The following is a 13,389-nucleotide window of genomic DNA, read 5'->3' as shown; positions in this document are numbered from 1 at the left end:
TAAGCCTCAGGCCAGCATCATTTCTAAATGGAGAAAAACTGAAGGCATTCTCTCTAAAATCTGGAACAAGACAGGGATGCCCTCTCTCATCATTTCTGTTCAACATAGTTCTTGAAACACTGGCCAGAGCAATTAGACAGACAAAAGAAATTAAAGGAATAACTATAGGAAAAGAAGAACTTAAACTAGCACTATTTGCTGATGATATGATTCTATACCTAGAAGACCCCAAAAAACGGACACCTAGGTGATTGCATAACTTAACTGTTATAACTTTTGATGCTATAAACATGGGATGAATGTATCATTATAGTACACTGTCTTTAATTTTTTTTTTTTTTTTGGTTTAACACTGAGGAGTGGTATGTCTGGGTCATATGGTGGTTCCATTACTAATCCTTGGAGGAACCTCCATATTGTTTTCTATGTTGGTTGCATTAATTTACAATTTCACAAAGAATATATATGAGTTCTGTTATCAACATAATAAATGTATCATTACCAGCAATTTTTATTATTTGTATTCTTTTTTTTTCTAAATAAAAAAATTTTCTTCCTCACAACATCATACATGTATTCTGTATAATGATGAGGGTTTCGTTCTATCTTCCTTGCAACTCTCCTTCTCCCTCCTTTTCCCTCCCACCTCTCTTAACTATTTAGTGGTAATCTTCTTCTCATGCTCTTCCTCCCTATCCCATTTTGAGTCACCCCCCCCCCTTTATATCAGAGAAGACATTCGGCATTTGTTTTTTAGGGATTGGCTAACTTCACTTAGCATAATCTGCTCTAATGCCATCCATTTCCCTGCAAATGCCATGACCTTGTTATTTTTTAGTGCTGAGTAATATTCCATTGTGTATAAATGCCAATTTTGAAAATCCATTCATCTATTGAAGGGCATCTAGGTTGGTTCCACAGTCTAGCTATTGTGAATTGTGCTGCTGTAAACATTGATGTGGCTGTGTCCCTGTAGTATGCTCTTCTTAGGTCTTTTGGGTATAATCCAAGAAGGAGAATAGCTGGGTCAAATGGTGGTTCCATTCCCAGCTTTCCAAGGAATCTCCATACTGCTTTCCAAATTGGCTGCACCAATTTGCAGTCCCACCAGCAATGTATGAGTGTACCTTCCCCCCCCCACCCCCCACCCCCGCCCCTGCATCCTCGACAGCACTTATTGTTGTTTGACTTCATAATGGCTGCCTATCTGACTGGAGTGAGATGGTATCTTAGGGTGGTTTTGATTTGCATTTCTCTGACTGCTAGAGATGGTGAGCATTTTTTCATGTATTTGTTAATTGATCGTATGTCCTCTTCTGAGAAGTTTCTGTCCAAGTCCTTGGCCCATTTGTTGATTGGGTTATCTGCTTTTTTGTTGTTTAACTTTTTGAGTTCTTTGTACACTCTAGAGATTAGAGCTCTATCTGATGTTTGAGGGGTAAAAATTGGTTCCCAGGATGTAGGCTCCCTATTCACCTCGCATATTATTTCTCTTGCTGAGAAAAAAACTTTTTCAGTTTGAATTCGTCCCATTTGTTGATTCTTGGTTTTAACTCTTGTGCTATAGGAGTCTTATTAAGGAATTTGGGGCCTGCCCCCACGAGATGAAGATGAGGACCAACTTTATCTTCTGTTAGACGCAGAGTCTCTGGTCTGATTCCTCAGTCTGCCGTCTTGAAAGGTACCTAAACACGCTCCCCGAGGGAAGAAGCCCCTCATCCCTGGAGCCACCATCCCACCTGGGGTTTCTGACAGGAAGAAGCCCAGAGCCCCCACCTCTGCCAGCTGTCAGTAGTTTGGACACCTGGGATCTCCAGGTCCAGGGGTAGCTCCATTCCCACCATTGATAGCAGGCCCCCCAGCCTGGGCAGCCCAACCCACTCAGCCCTTGGTGCTGACAGACGTAGAAATCCCACCGTGGGGGCCCATGCCAGCACCCACACACATTCTGTCATGTATGACTAAAAAAAATAAGTAAAAATTTTTAAAAAAGGTGGCAGACTGGAGCTGTCTACTGCTGAGGCCCTGTGAGTACTGTTGGGCTTTGGGCCCTGGTGAGAGAGTAGGAAGTTCCTACTGGAGTCAGATGGAGGCCCCAGATGTGGGGGAAGGGGGACTGTGAAGTCATAATGGTGTTCATGAGGGTGGCCCCCAAGGGAGCCACTGGCTGCAGAGCCAAGCCTGCCAAGGTGCTGGGAGAGGGCCTGGGAGGAAGGGCCAAGGAACAGTTGGCAGGCTGTGGAAGAGGGGGACACAAATTTGGAGGTAGGAGGGTGTCTCTGGGAGGAGAGAGCAGCGCCCACCCACTTTGGGCGGGGAGGCAGTGCTGGGGTGGTAAGGCAAGGTCTGGCTGAGGCCCACTGATGCCAGAGGCTTGGCCCCTTCCCAGGTAGAGGGGCCCACACATGGGCTGGGGTTGGGGGGCATGGTATAGCTGTCCCAGATGGCCTGGGACTCACCCATCAGAAGGCAGTGGATGTGCTGCGGAGCTTTCTGTTTCTCCCAGTTCAGGTCCTCAGTGGTGACTGGACAGGCCAGTTCCAGAAGTGGTGGCAGCCTCAGAGGTCCCCCCTATTGATGTGACGGCAAAGGAAACTTTCATTTCTGTGGCCTACCCGTATTCCCCATGGATGAGCATTTCTTCCTTGGCAATGGCTGTCCCGCTCTGCCTACAGCCACCTTCTCACACTGGGCCTTCTTTGGCATCCATTTCCCTGCAAATGCCATGATCTTGTTATTTTTTAGTGCTGAGTAATATTTCATTGTGTATAAATGCCACATTTTTAATCCATTCATCTATTAAAGGGCATCTAGGTTGGTTCCACATTCTAGCTATTGTGAATTGTGCTGCTGTAAACATTGATGTGGCTGTGTCCCTGTAGTATGCTCTTCTTAGGTCTTTTGGGTATAATCCAAGAAGGAGAATAGCTGGGTCAAATGGTGGTTCCATTCCCAGCTTTCCAAGGAATCTCCATACTGCTTTCCAAATTGGCTGCACCAATTTGCAGTCCCACCAGCAATGTATGAGTGTACCTTCCCCCCCCCACCCCCCACCCCCGCCCCTGCATCCTCGACAGCACTTATTGTTGTTTGACTTCATAATGGCTGCCTATCTGACTGGAGTGAGATGGTATCTTAGGGTGGTTTTGATTTGCATTTCTCTGACTGCTAGAGATGGTGAGCATTTTTTCATGTATTTGTTAATTGATCGTATGTCCTCTTCTGAGAAGTTTCTGTCCAAGTCCTTGGCCCATTTGTTGATTGGGTTATCTGCTTTTTTGTTGTTTAACTTTTTGAGTTCTTTGTACACTCTAGAGATTAGAGCTCTATCTGATGTTTGAGGGGTAAAAATTGGTTCCCAGGATGTAGGCTCCCTATTCACCTCGCATATTATTTCTCTTGCTGAGAAAAAAACTTTTTCAGTTTGAATTCGTCCCATTTGTTGATTCTTGGTTTTAACTCTTGTGCTATAGGAGTCTTATTAAGGAATTTGGGGCCTGCCCCCACGAGATGAAGATGAGGACCAACTTTATCTTCTGTTAGACGCAGAGTCTCTGGTCTGATTCCTCAGTCTGCCGTCTTGAAAGGTACCTAAACACGCTCCCCGAGGGAAGAAGCCCCTCATCCCTGGAGCCACCATCCCACCTGGGGTTTCTGACAGGAAGAAGCCCAGAGCCCCCACCTCTGCCAGCTGTCAGTAGTTTGGACACCTGGGATCTCCAGGTCCAGGGGTAGCTCCATTCCCACCATTGATAGCAGGCCCCCCAGCCTGGGCAGCCCAACCCACTCAGCCCTTGGTGCTGACAGACGTAGAAATCCCACCGTGGGGGCCCATGCCAGCACCCACACACATTCTGTCATGTATGACTAAAAAAAATAAGTAAAAATTTTTAAAAAAGGTGGCAGACTGGAGCTGTCTACTGCTGAGGCCCTGTGAGTACTGTTGGGCTTTGGGCCCTGGTGAGAGAGTAGGAAGTTCCTACTGGAGTCAGATGGAGGCCCCAGATGTGGGGGAAGGGGGACTGTGAAGTCATAATGGTGTTCATGAGGGTGGCCCCCAAGGGAGCCACTGGCTGCAGAGCCAAGCCTGCCAAGGTGCTGGGAGAGGGCCTGGGAGGAAGGGCCAAGGAACAGTTGGCAGGCTGTGGAAGAGGGGGACACAAATTTGGAGGTAGGAGGGTGTCTCTGGGAGGAGAGAGCAGCGCCCACCCACTTTGGGCGGGGAGGCAGTGCTGGGGTGGTAAGGCAAGGTCTGGCTGAGGCCCACTGATGCCAGAGGCTTGGCCCCTTCCCAGGTAGAGGGGCCCACACATGGGCTGGGGTTGGGGGGCATGGTATAGCTGTCCCAGATGGCCTGGGACTCACCCATCAGAAGGCAGTGGATGTGCTGCGGAGCTTTCTGTTTCTCCCAGTTCAGGTCCTCAGTGGTGACTGGACAGGCCAGTTCCAGAAGTGGTGGCAGCCTCAGAGGTCCCCCCTATTGATGTGACGGCAAAGGAAACTTTCATTTCTGTGGCCTACCCGTATTCCCCATGGATGAGCATTTCTTCCTTGGCAATGGCTGTCCCGCTCTGCCTACAGCCACCTTCTCACACTGGGCCTTCTTTGGCATCCATTTCCCTGCAAATGCCATGATCTTGTTATTTTTTAGTGCTGAGTAATATTTCATTGTGTATAAATGCCACATTTTTAATCCATTCATCTATTAAAGGGCATCTAGGTTGGTTCCACATTCTAGCTATTGTGAATTGTGCTGCTGTAAACATTGATGTGGCTGTGTCCCTGTAGTATGCTCTTCTTAGGTCTTTTGGGTATAATCCAAGAAGGAGAATAGCTGGGTCAAATGGTGGTTCCATTCCCAGCTTTCCAAGGAATCTCCATACTGCTTTCCAAATTGGCTGCACCAATTTGCAGTCCCACCAGCAATGTATGAGTGTACCTTCCCCCCCCACCCCCCACCCCCGCCCCTGCATCCTCGCCAGCACTTATTGTTGTTTGACTTCATAATGGCTGCCTTTCTGACTGGAGTGAGATGGTATCTTAGGGTGGTTTTGATTTGCATTTCTCTGACTGCTAGAGATGGTGAGCATTTTTTCATGTATTTGTTAATTGATCCTATGTCCTCTTCTGAGAAGTTTCTGTCCAAGTCCTTGGCCCATTTGTTGATTGGGTTATCTGCTTTTTTGTTGTTTAACTTTTTGAGTTCTTTGTACACTCTAGAGATTAGAGCTCTATCTGATGTTTGAGGGGTAAAAATTGGTTCCCAGGATGTAGGCTCCCTATTCACCTCGCATATTATTTCTCTTGCTGAGAAAAAAACTTTTTCAGTTTGAATTCGTCCCATTTGTTGATTCTTGGTTTTAACTCTTGTGCTATAGGAGTCTTATTAAGGAATTTGGGGCCTGCCCCCACGAGATGAAGATGAGGACCAACTTTATCTTCTGTTAGACGCAGAGTCTCTGGTCTGATTCCTCAGTCTGCCGTCTTGAAAGGTACCTAAACACGCTCCCCGAGGGAAGAAGCCCCTCATCCCTGGAGCCACCATCCCACCTGGGGTTTCTGACAGGAAGAAGCCCAGAGCCCCCACCTCTGCCAGCTGTCAGTAGTTTGGACACCTGGGATCTCCAGGTCCAGGGGTAGCTCCATTCCCACCATTGATAGCAGGCCCCCCAGCCTGGGCAGCCCAACCCACTCAGCCCTTGGTGCTGACAGACGTAGAAATCCCACCGTGGGGGCCCATGCCAGCACCCACACACATTCTGTCATGTATGACTAAAAAAAATAAGTAAAAATTTTTAAAAAAGGTGGCAGACTGGAGCTGTCTACTGCTGAGGCCCTGTGAGTACTGTTGGGCTTTGGGCCCTGGTGAGAGAGTAGGAAGTTCCTACTGGAGTCAGATGGAGGCCCCAGATGTGGGGGAAGGGGGACTGTGAAGTCATAATGGTGTTCATGAGGGTGGCCCCCAAGGGAGCCACTGGCTGCAGAGCCAAGCCTGCCAAGGTGCTGGGAGAGGGCCTGGGAGGAAGGGCCAAGGAACAGTTGGCAGGCTGTGGAAGAGGGGGACACAAAGTTTGGAGGTAGGAGGGTGTCTCTGGGAGGAGAGAGCAGCGCCCACCCACTTTGGGCGGGGAGGCAGTGCTGGGGTGGTAAGGCAAGGTCTGGCTGAGGCCCACTGATGCCAGAGGCTTGGCCCCTTCCCAGGTAGAGGGGCCCACACATGGGCTGGGGTTGGGGGGCATGGTATAGCTGTCCCAGATGGCCTGGGACTCACCCATCAGAAGGCAGTGGATGTGCTGCGGAGCTTTCTGTTTCTCCCAGTTCAGGTCCTCAGTGGTGACTGGACAGGCCAGTTCCAGAAGTGGTGGCAGCCTCAGAGGTCCCCCCTATTGATGTGACGGCAAAGGAAACTTTCATTTCTGTGGCCTACCCGTATTCCCCATGGATGAGCATTTCTTCCTTGGCAATGGCTGTCCCGCTCTGCCTACAGCCACCTTCTCACACTGGGCCTTCTTTGGCATCCATTTCCCTGCAAATGCCATGATCTTGTTATTTTTTAGTGCTGAGTAATATTTCATTGTGTATAAATGCCACATTTTTAATCCATTCATCTATTAAAGGGCATCTAGGTTGGTTCCACATTCTAGCTATTGTGAATTGTGCTGCTGTAAACATTGATGTGGCTGTGTCCCTGTAGTATGCTCTTCTTAGGTCTTTTGGGTATAATCCAAGAAGGAGAATAGCTGGGTCAAATGGTGGTTCCATTCCCAGCTTTCCAAGGAATCTCCATACTGCTTTCCAAATTGGCTGCACCAATTTGCAGTCCCACCAGCAATGTATGAGTGTACCTTCCCCCCCCACCCCCCACCCCCGCCCCTGCATCCTCGCCAGCACTTATTGTTGTTTGACTTCATAATGGCTGCCTTTCTGACTGGAGTGAGATGGTATCTTAGGGTGGTTTTGATTTGCATTTCTCTGACTGCTAGAGATGGTGAGCATTTTTTCATGTATTTGTTAATTGATCCTATGTCCTCTTCTGAGAAGTTTCTGTCCAAGTCCTTGGCCCATTTGTTGATTGGGTTATCTGCTTTTTTGTTGTTTAACTTTTTGAGTTCTTTGTACACTCTAGAGATTAGAGCTCTATCTGATGTTTGAGGGGTAAAAATTGGTTCCCAGGATGTAGGCTCCCTATTCACCTCGCATATTATTTCTCTTGCTGAGAAAAAAACTTTTTCAGTTTGAATTCGTCCCATTTGTTGATTCTTGGTTTTAACTCTTGTGCTATAGGAGTCTTATTAAGGAATTTGGGGCCTGCCCCCACGAGATGAAGATGAGGACCAACTTTATCTTCTGTTAGACGCAGAGTCTCTGGTCTGATTCCTCAGTCTGCCGTCTTGAAAGGTACCTAAACACGCTCCCCGAGGGAAGAAGCCCCTCATCCCTGGAGCCACCATCCCACCTGGGGTTTCTGACAGGAAGAAGCCCAGAGCCCCCACCTCTGCCAGCTGTCAGTAGTTTGGACACCTGGGATCTCCAGGTCCAGGGGTAGCTCCATTCCCACCATTGATAGCAGGCCCCCCAGCCTGGGCAGCCCAACCCACTCAGCCCTTGGTGCTGACAGACGTAGAAATCCCACCGTGGGGGCCCATGCCAGCACCCACACACATTCTGTCATGTATGACTAAAAAAAATAAGTAAAAATTTTTAAAAAAGGTGGCAGACTGGAGCTGTCTACTGCTGAGGCCCTGTGAGTACTGTTGGGCTTTGGGCCCTGGTGAGAGAGTAGGAAGTTCCTACTGGAGTCAGATGGAGGCCCCAGATGTGGGGGAAGGGGGACTGTGAAGTCATAATGGTGTTCATGAGGGTGGCCCCCAAGGGAGCCACTGGCTGCAGAGCCAAGCCTGCCAAGGTGCTGGGAGAGGGCCTGGGAGGAAGGGCCAAGGAACAGTTGGCAGGCTGTGGAAGAGGGGGACACAAATTTGGAGGTAGGAGGGTGTCTCTGGGAGGAGAGAGCAGCGCCCACCCACTTTGGGCGGGGAGGCAGTGCTGGGGTGGTAAGGCAAGGTCTGGCTGAGGCCCACTGATGCCAGAGGCTTGGCCCCTTCCCAGGTAGAGGGGCCCACACATGGGCTGGGGTTGGGGGGCATGGTATAGCTGTCCCAGATGGCCTGGGACTCACCCATCAGAAGGCAGTGGATGTGCTGCGGAGCTTTCTGTTTCTCCCAGTTCAGGTCCTCAGTGGTGACTGGACAGGCCAGTTCCAGAAGTGGTGGCAGCCTCAGAGGTCCCCCCTATTGATGTGACGGCAAAGGAAACTTTCATTTCTGTGGCCTACCCGTATTCCCCATGGATGAGCATTTCTTCCTTGGCAATGGCTGTCCCGCTCTGCCTACAGCCACCTTCTCACACTGGGCCTTCTTTGGCATCCATTTCCCTGCAAATGCCATGATCTTGTTATTTTTTAGTGCTGAGTAATATTTCATTGTGTATAAATGCCACATTTTTAATCCATTCATCTATTAAAGGGCATCTAGGTTGGTTCCACATTCTAGCTATTGTGAATTGTGCTGCTGTAAACATTGATGTGGCTGTGTCCCTGTAGTATGCTCTTCTTAGGTCTTTTGGGTATAATCCAAGAAGGAGAATAGCTGGGTCAAATGGTGGTTCCATTCCCAGCTTTCCAAGGAATCTCCATACTGCTTTCCAAATTGGCTGCACCAATTTGCAGTCCCACCAGCAATGTATGAGTGTACCTTCCCCCCCCACCCCCCACCCCCGCCCCTGCATCCTCGCCAGCACTTATTGTTGTTTGACTTCATAATGGCTGCCTTTCTGACTGGAGTGAGATGGTATCTTAGGGTGGTTTTGATTTGCATTTCTCTGACTGCTAGAGATGGTGAGCATTTTTTCATGTATTTGTTAATTGATCCTATGTCCTCTTCTGAGAAGTTTCTGTCCAAGTCCTTGGCCCATTTGTTGATTGGGTTATCTGCTTTTTTGTTGTTTAACTTTTTGAGTTCTTTGTACACTCTAGAGATTAGAGCTCTATCTGATGTTTGAGGGGTAAAAATTGGTTCCCAGGATGTAGGCTCCCTATTCACCTCGCATATTATTTCTCTTGCTGAGAAAAAAACTTTTTCAGTTTGAATTCGTCCCATTTGTTGATTCTTGGTTTTAACTCTTGTGCTATAGGAGTCTTATTAAGGAATTTGGGGCCTGCCCCCACGAGATGAAGATGAGGACCAACTTTATCTTCTATTAGACGCAGAGTCTCTGGTCTGATTCCTCAGTCTGCCGTCTTGAAAGGTACCTAAACACGCTCCCCGAGGGAAGAAGCCCCTCATCCCTGGAGCCACCATCCCACCTGGGGTTTCTGACAGGAAGAAGCCCAGAGCCCCCACCTCTGCCAGCTGTCAGTAGTTTGGACACCTGGGATCTCCAGGTCCAGGGGTAGCTCCATTCCCACCATTGATAGCAGGCCCCCCAGCCTGGGCAGCCCAACCCACTCAGCCCTTGGTGCTGACAGACGTAGAAATCCCACCGTGGGGGCCCATGCCAGCACCCACACACATTCTGTCATGTATGACTAAAAAAAATAAATAAAAATTTTTAAAAAAGGTGGCAGACTGGAGCTGTCTACTGCTGAGGCCCTGTGAGTACTGTTGGGCTTTGGGCCCTGGTGAGAGAGTAGGAAGTTCCTACTGGAGTCAGATGGAGGCCCCAGATGTGGGGGAAGGGGGACTGTGAAGTCATAATGGTGTTCATGAGGGTGGCCCCCAAGGGAGCCACTGGCTGCAGAGCCAAGCCTGCCAAGGTGCTGGGAGAGGGCCTGGGAGGAAGGGCCAAGGAACAGTTGGCAGGCTGTGGAAGAGGGGGACACAAAGTTTGGAGGTAGGAGGGTGTCTCTGGGAGGAGAGAGCAGCGCCCACCCACTTTGGGCGGGGAGGCAGTGCTGGGGTGGTAAGGCAAGGTCTGGCTGAGGCCCACTGATGCCAGAGGCTTGGCCCCTTCCCAGGTAGAGGGGCCCACACATGGGCTGGGGTTGGGGGGCATGGTATAGCTGTCCCAGATGGCCTGGGACTCACCCATCAGAAGGCAGTGGATGTGCTGCGGAGCTTTCTGTTTCTCCCAGTTCAGGTCCTCAGTGGTGACTGGACAGGCCAGTTCCAGAAGTGGTGGCAGCCTCAGAGGTCCCCCCTATTGATGTGACGGCAAAGGAAACTTTCATTTCTGTGGCCTACCCGTATTCCCCATGGATGAGCATTTCTTCCTTGGCAATGGCTGTCCCGCTCTGCCTACAGCCACCTTCTCACACTGGGCCTTCTTTGGCATCCATTTCCCTGCAAATGCCATGATCTTGTTATTTTTTAGTGCTGAGTAATATTTCATTGTGTATAAATGCCACATTTTTAATCCATTCATCTATTAAAGGGCATCTAGGTTGGTTCCACATTCTAGCTATTGTGAATTGTGCTGCTGTAAACATTGATGTGGCTGTGTCCCTGTAGTATGCTCTTCTTAGGTCTTTTGGGTATAATCCAAGAAGGAGAATAGCTGGGTCAAATGGTGGTTCCATTCCCAGCTTTCCAAGGAATCTCCATACTGCTTTCCAAATTGGCTGCACCAATTTGCAGTCCCACCAGCAATGTATGAGTGTACCTTCCCCCCCACCCCCCACCCCCGCCCCTGCATCCTCGCCAGCACTTATTGTTGTTTGACTTCATAATGGCTGCCTTTCTGACTGGAGTGAGATGGTATCTTAGGGTGGTTTTGATTTGCATTTCTCTGACTGCTAGAGATGGTGAGCATTTTTTCATGTATTTGTTAATTGATCCTATGTCCTCTTCTGAGAAGTTTCTGTCCAAGTCCTTGGCCCATTTGTTGATTGGGTTATCTGCTTTTTTGTTGTTTAACTTTTTGAGTTCTTTGTACACTCTAGAGATTAGAGCTCTATCTGATGTTTGAGGGGTAAAAATTGGTTCCCAGGATGTAGGCTCCCTATTCACCTCGCATATTATTTCTCTTGCTGAGAAAAAAACTTTTTCAGTTTGAATTCGTCCCATTTGTTGATTCTTGGTTTTAACTCTTGTGCTATAGGAGTCTTATTAAGGAATTTGGGGCCTGCCCCCACGAGATGAAGATGAGGACCAACTTTATCTTCTATTAGACGCAGAGTCTCTGGTCTGATTCCTCAGTCTGCCGTCTTGAAAGGTACCTAAACACGCTCCCCGAGGGAAGAAGCCCCTCATCCCTGGAGCCACCATCCCACCTGGGGTTTCTGACAGGAAGAAGCCCAGAGCCCCCACCTCTGCCAGCTGTCAGTAGTTTGGACACCTGGGATCTCCAGGTCCAGGGGTAGCTCCATTCCCACCATTGATAGCAGGCCCCCCAGCCTGGGCAGCCCAACCCACTCAGCCCTTGGTGCTGACAGACGTAGAAATCCCACCGTGGGGGCCCATGCCAGCACCCACACACATTCTGTCATGTATGACTAAAAAAAATAAGTAAAAATTTTTAAAAAAGGTGGCAGACTGGAGCTGTCTACTGCTGAGGCCCTGTGAGTACTGTTGGGCTTTGGGCCCTGGTGAGAGAGTAGGAAGTTCCTACTGGAGTCAGATGGAGGCCCCAGATGTGGGGGAAGGGGGACTGTGAAGTCATAATGGTGTTCATGAGGGTGGCCCCCAAGGGAGCCACTGGCTGCAGAGCCAAGCCTGCCAAGGTGCTGGGAGAGGGCCTGGGAGGAAGGGCCAAGGAACAGTTGGCAGGCTGTGGAAGAGGGGGACACAAAGTTTGGAGGTAGGAGGGTGTCTCTGGGAGGAGAGAGCAGCGCCCACCCACTTTGGGCGGGGAGGCAGTGCTGGGGTGGTAAGGCAAGGTCTGGCTGAGGCCCACTGATGCCAGAGGCTTGGCCCCTTCCCAGGTAGAGGGGCCCACACATGGGCTGGGGTTGGGGGGCATGGTATAGCTGTCCCAGATGGCCTGGGACTCACCCATCAGAAGGCAGTGGATGTGCTGCGGAGCTTTCTGTTTCTCCCAGTTCAGGTCCTCAGTGGTGACTGGACAGGCCAGTTCCAGAAGTGGTGGCAGCCTCAGAGGTCCCCCCTATTGATGTGACGGCAAAGGAAACTTTCATTTCTGTGGCCTACCCGTATTCCCCATGGATGAGCATTTCTTCCTTGGCAATGGCTGTCCCGCTCTGCCTACAGCCACCTTCTCACACTGGGCCTTCTTTGGCATCCATTTCCCTGCAAATGCCATGATCTTGTTATTTTTTAGTGCTGAGTAATATTTCATTGTGTATAAATGCCACATTTTTAATCCATTCATCTATTAAAGGGCATCTAGGTTGGTTCCACATTCTAGCTATTGTGAATTGTGCTGCTGTAAACATTGATGTGGCTGTGTCCCTGTAGTATGCTCTTCTTAGGTCTTTTGGGTATAATCCAAGAAGGAGAATAGCTGGGTCAAATGGTGGTTCCATTCCCAGCTTTCCAAGGAATCTCCATACTGCTTTCCAAATTGGCTGCACCAATTTGCAGTCCCACCAGCAATGTATGAGTGTACCTTCCCCCCCCACCCCCCACCCCCGCCCCTGCATCCTCGCCAGCACTTATTGTTGTTTGACTTCATAATGGCTGCCTTTCTGACTGGAGTGAGATGGTATCTTAGGGTGGTTTTGATTTGCATTTCTCTGACTGCTAGAGATGGTGAGCATTTTTTCATGTATTTGTTAATTGATCCTATGTCCTCTTCTGAGAAGTTTCTGTCCAAGTCCTTGGCCCATTTGTTGATTGGGTTATCTGCTTTTTTGTTGTTTAACTTTTTGAGTTCTTTGTACACTCTAGAGATTAGAGCTCTATCTGATGTTTGAGGGGTAAAAATTGGTTCCCAGGATGTAGGCTCCCTATTCACCTCGCATATTATTTCTCTTGCTGAGAAAAAAACTTTTTCAGTTTGAATTCGTCCCATTTGTTGATTCTTGGTTTTAACTCTTGTGCTATAGGAGTCTTATTAAGGAATTTGGGGCCTGCCCCCACGAGATGAAGATGAGGACCAACTTTATCTTCTATTAGACGCAGAGTCTCTGGTCTGATTCCTCAGTCTGCCGTCTTGAAAGGTACCTAAACACGCTCCCCGAGGGAAGAAGCCCCTCATCCCTGGAGCCACCATCCCACCTGGGGTTTCTGACAGGAAGAAGCCCAGAGCCCCCACCTCTGCCAGCTGTCAGTAGTTTGGACACCTGGGATCTCCAGGTCCAGGGGTAGCTCCATTCCCACCATTGATAGCAGGCCCCCCAGCCTGGGCAGCCCAACCCACTCAGCCCTTGGTGCTGACAGACGTAGAAATCCCACCGTGGGGGCCCATGCCAGCACCCACACACATTCTGTCATG

This window comes from Marmota flaviventris, chromosome 14 (genome assembly GCF_047511675.1).
Source record: "Marmota flaviventris isolate mMarFla1 chromosome 14, mMarFla1.hap1, whole genome shotgun sequence".
Taxonomy (NCBI): domain Eukaryota; kingdom Metazoa; phylum Chordata; class Mammalia; order Rodentia; family Sciuridae; genus Marmota; species Marmota flaviventris.
Note: the sequence above shows the minus strand (reverse complement) of the source record.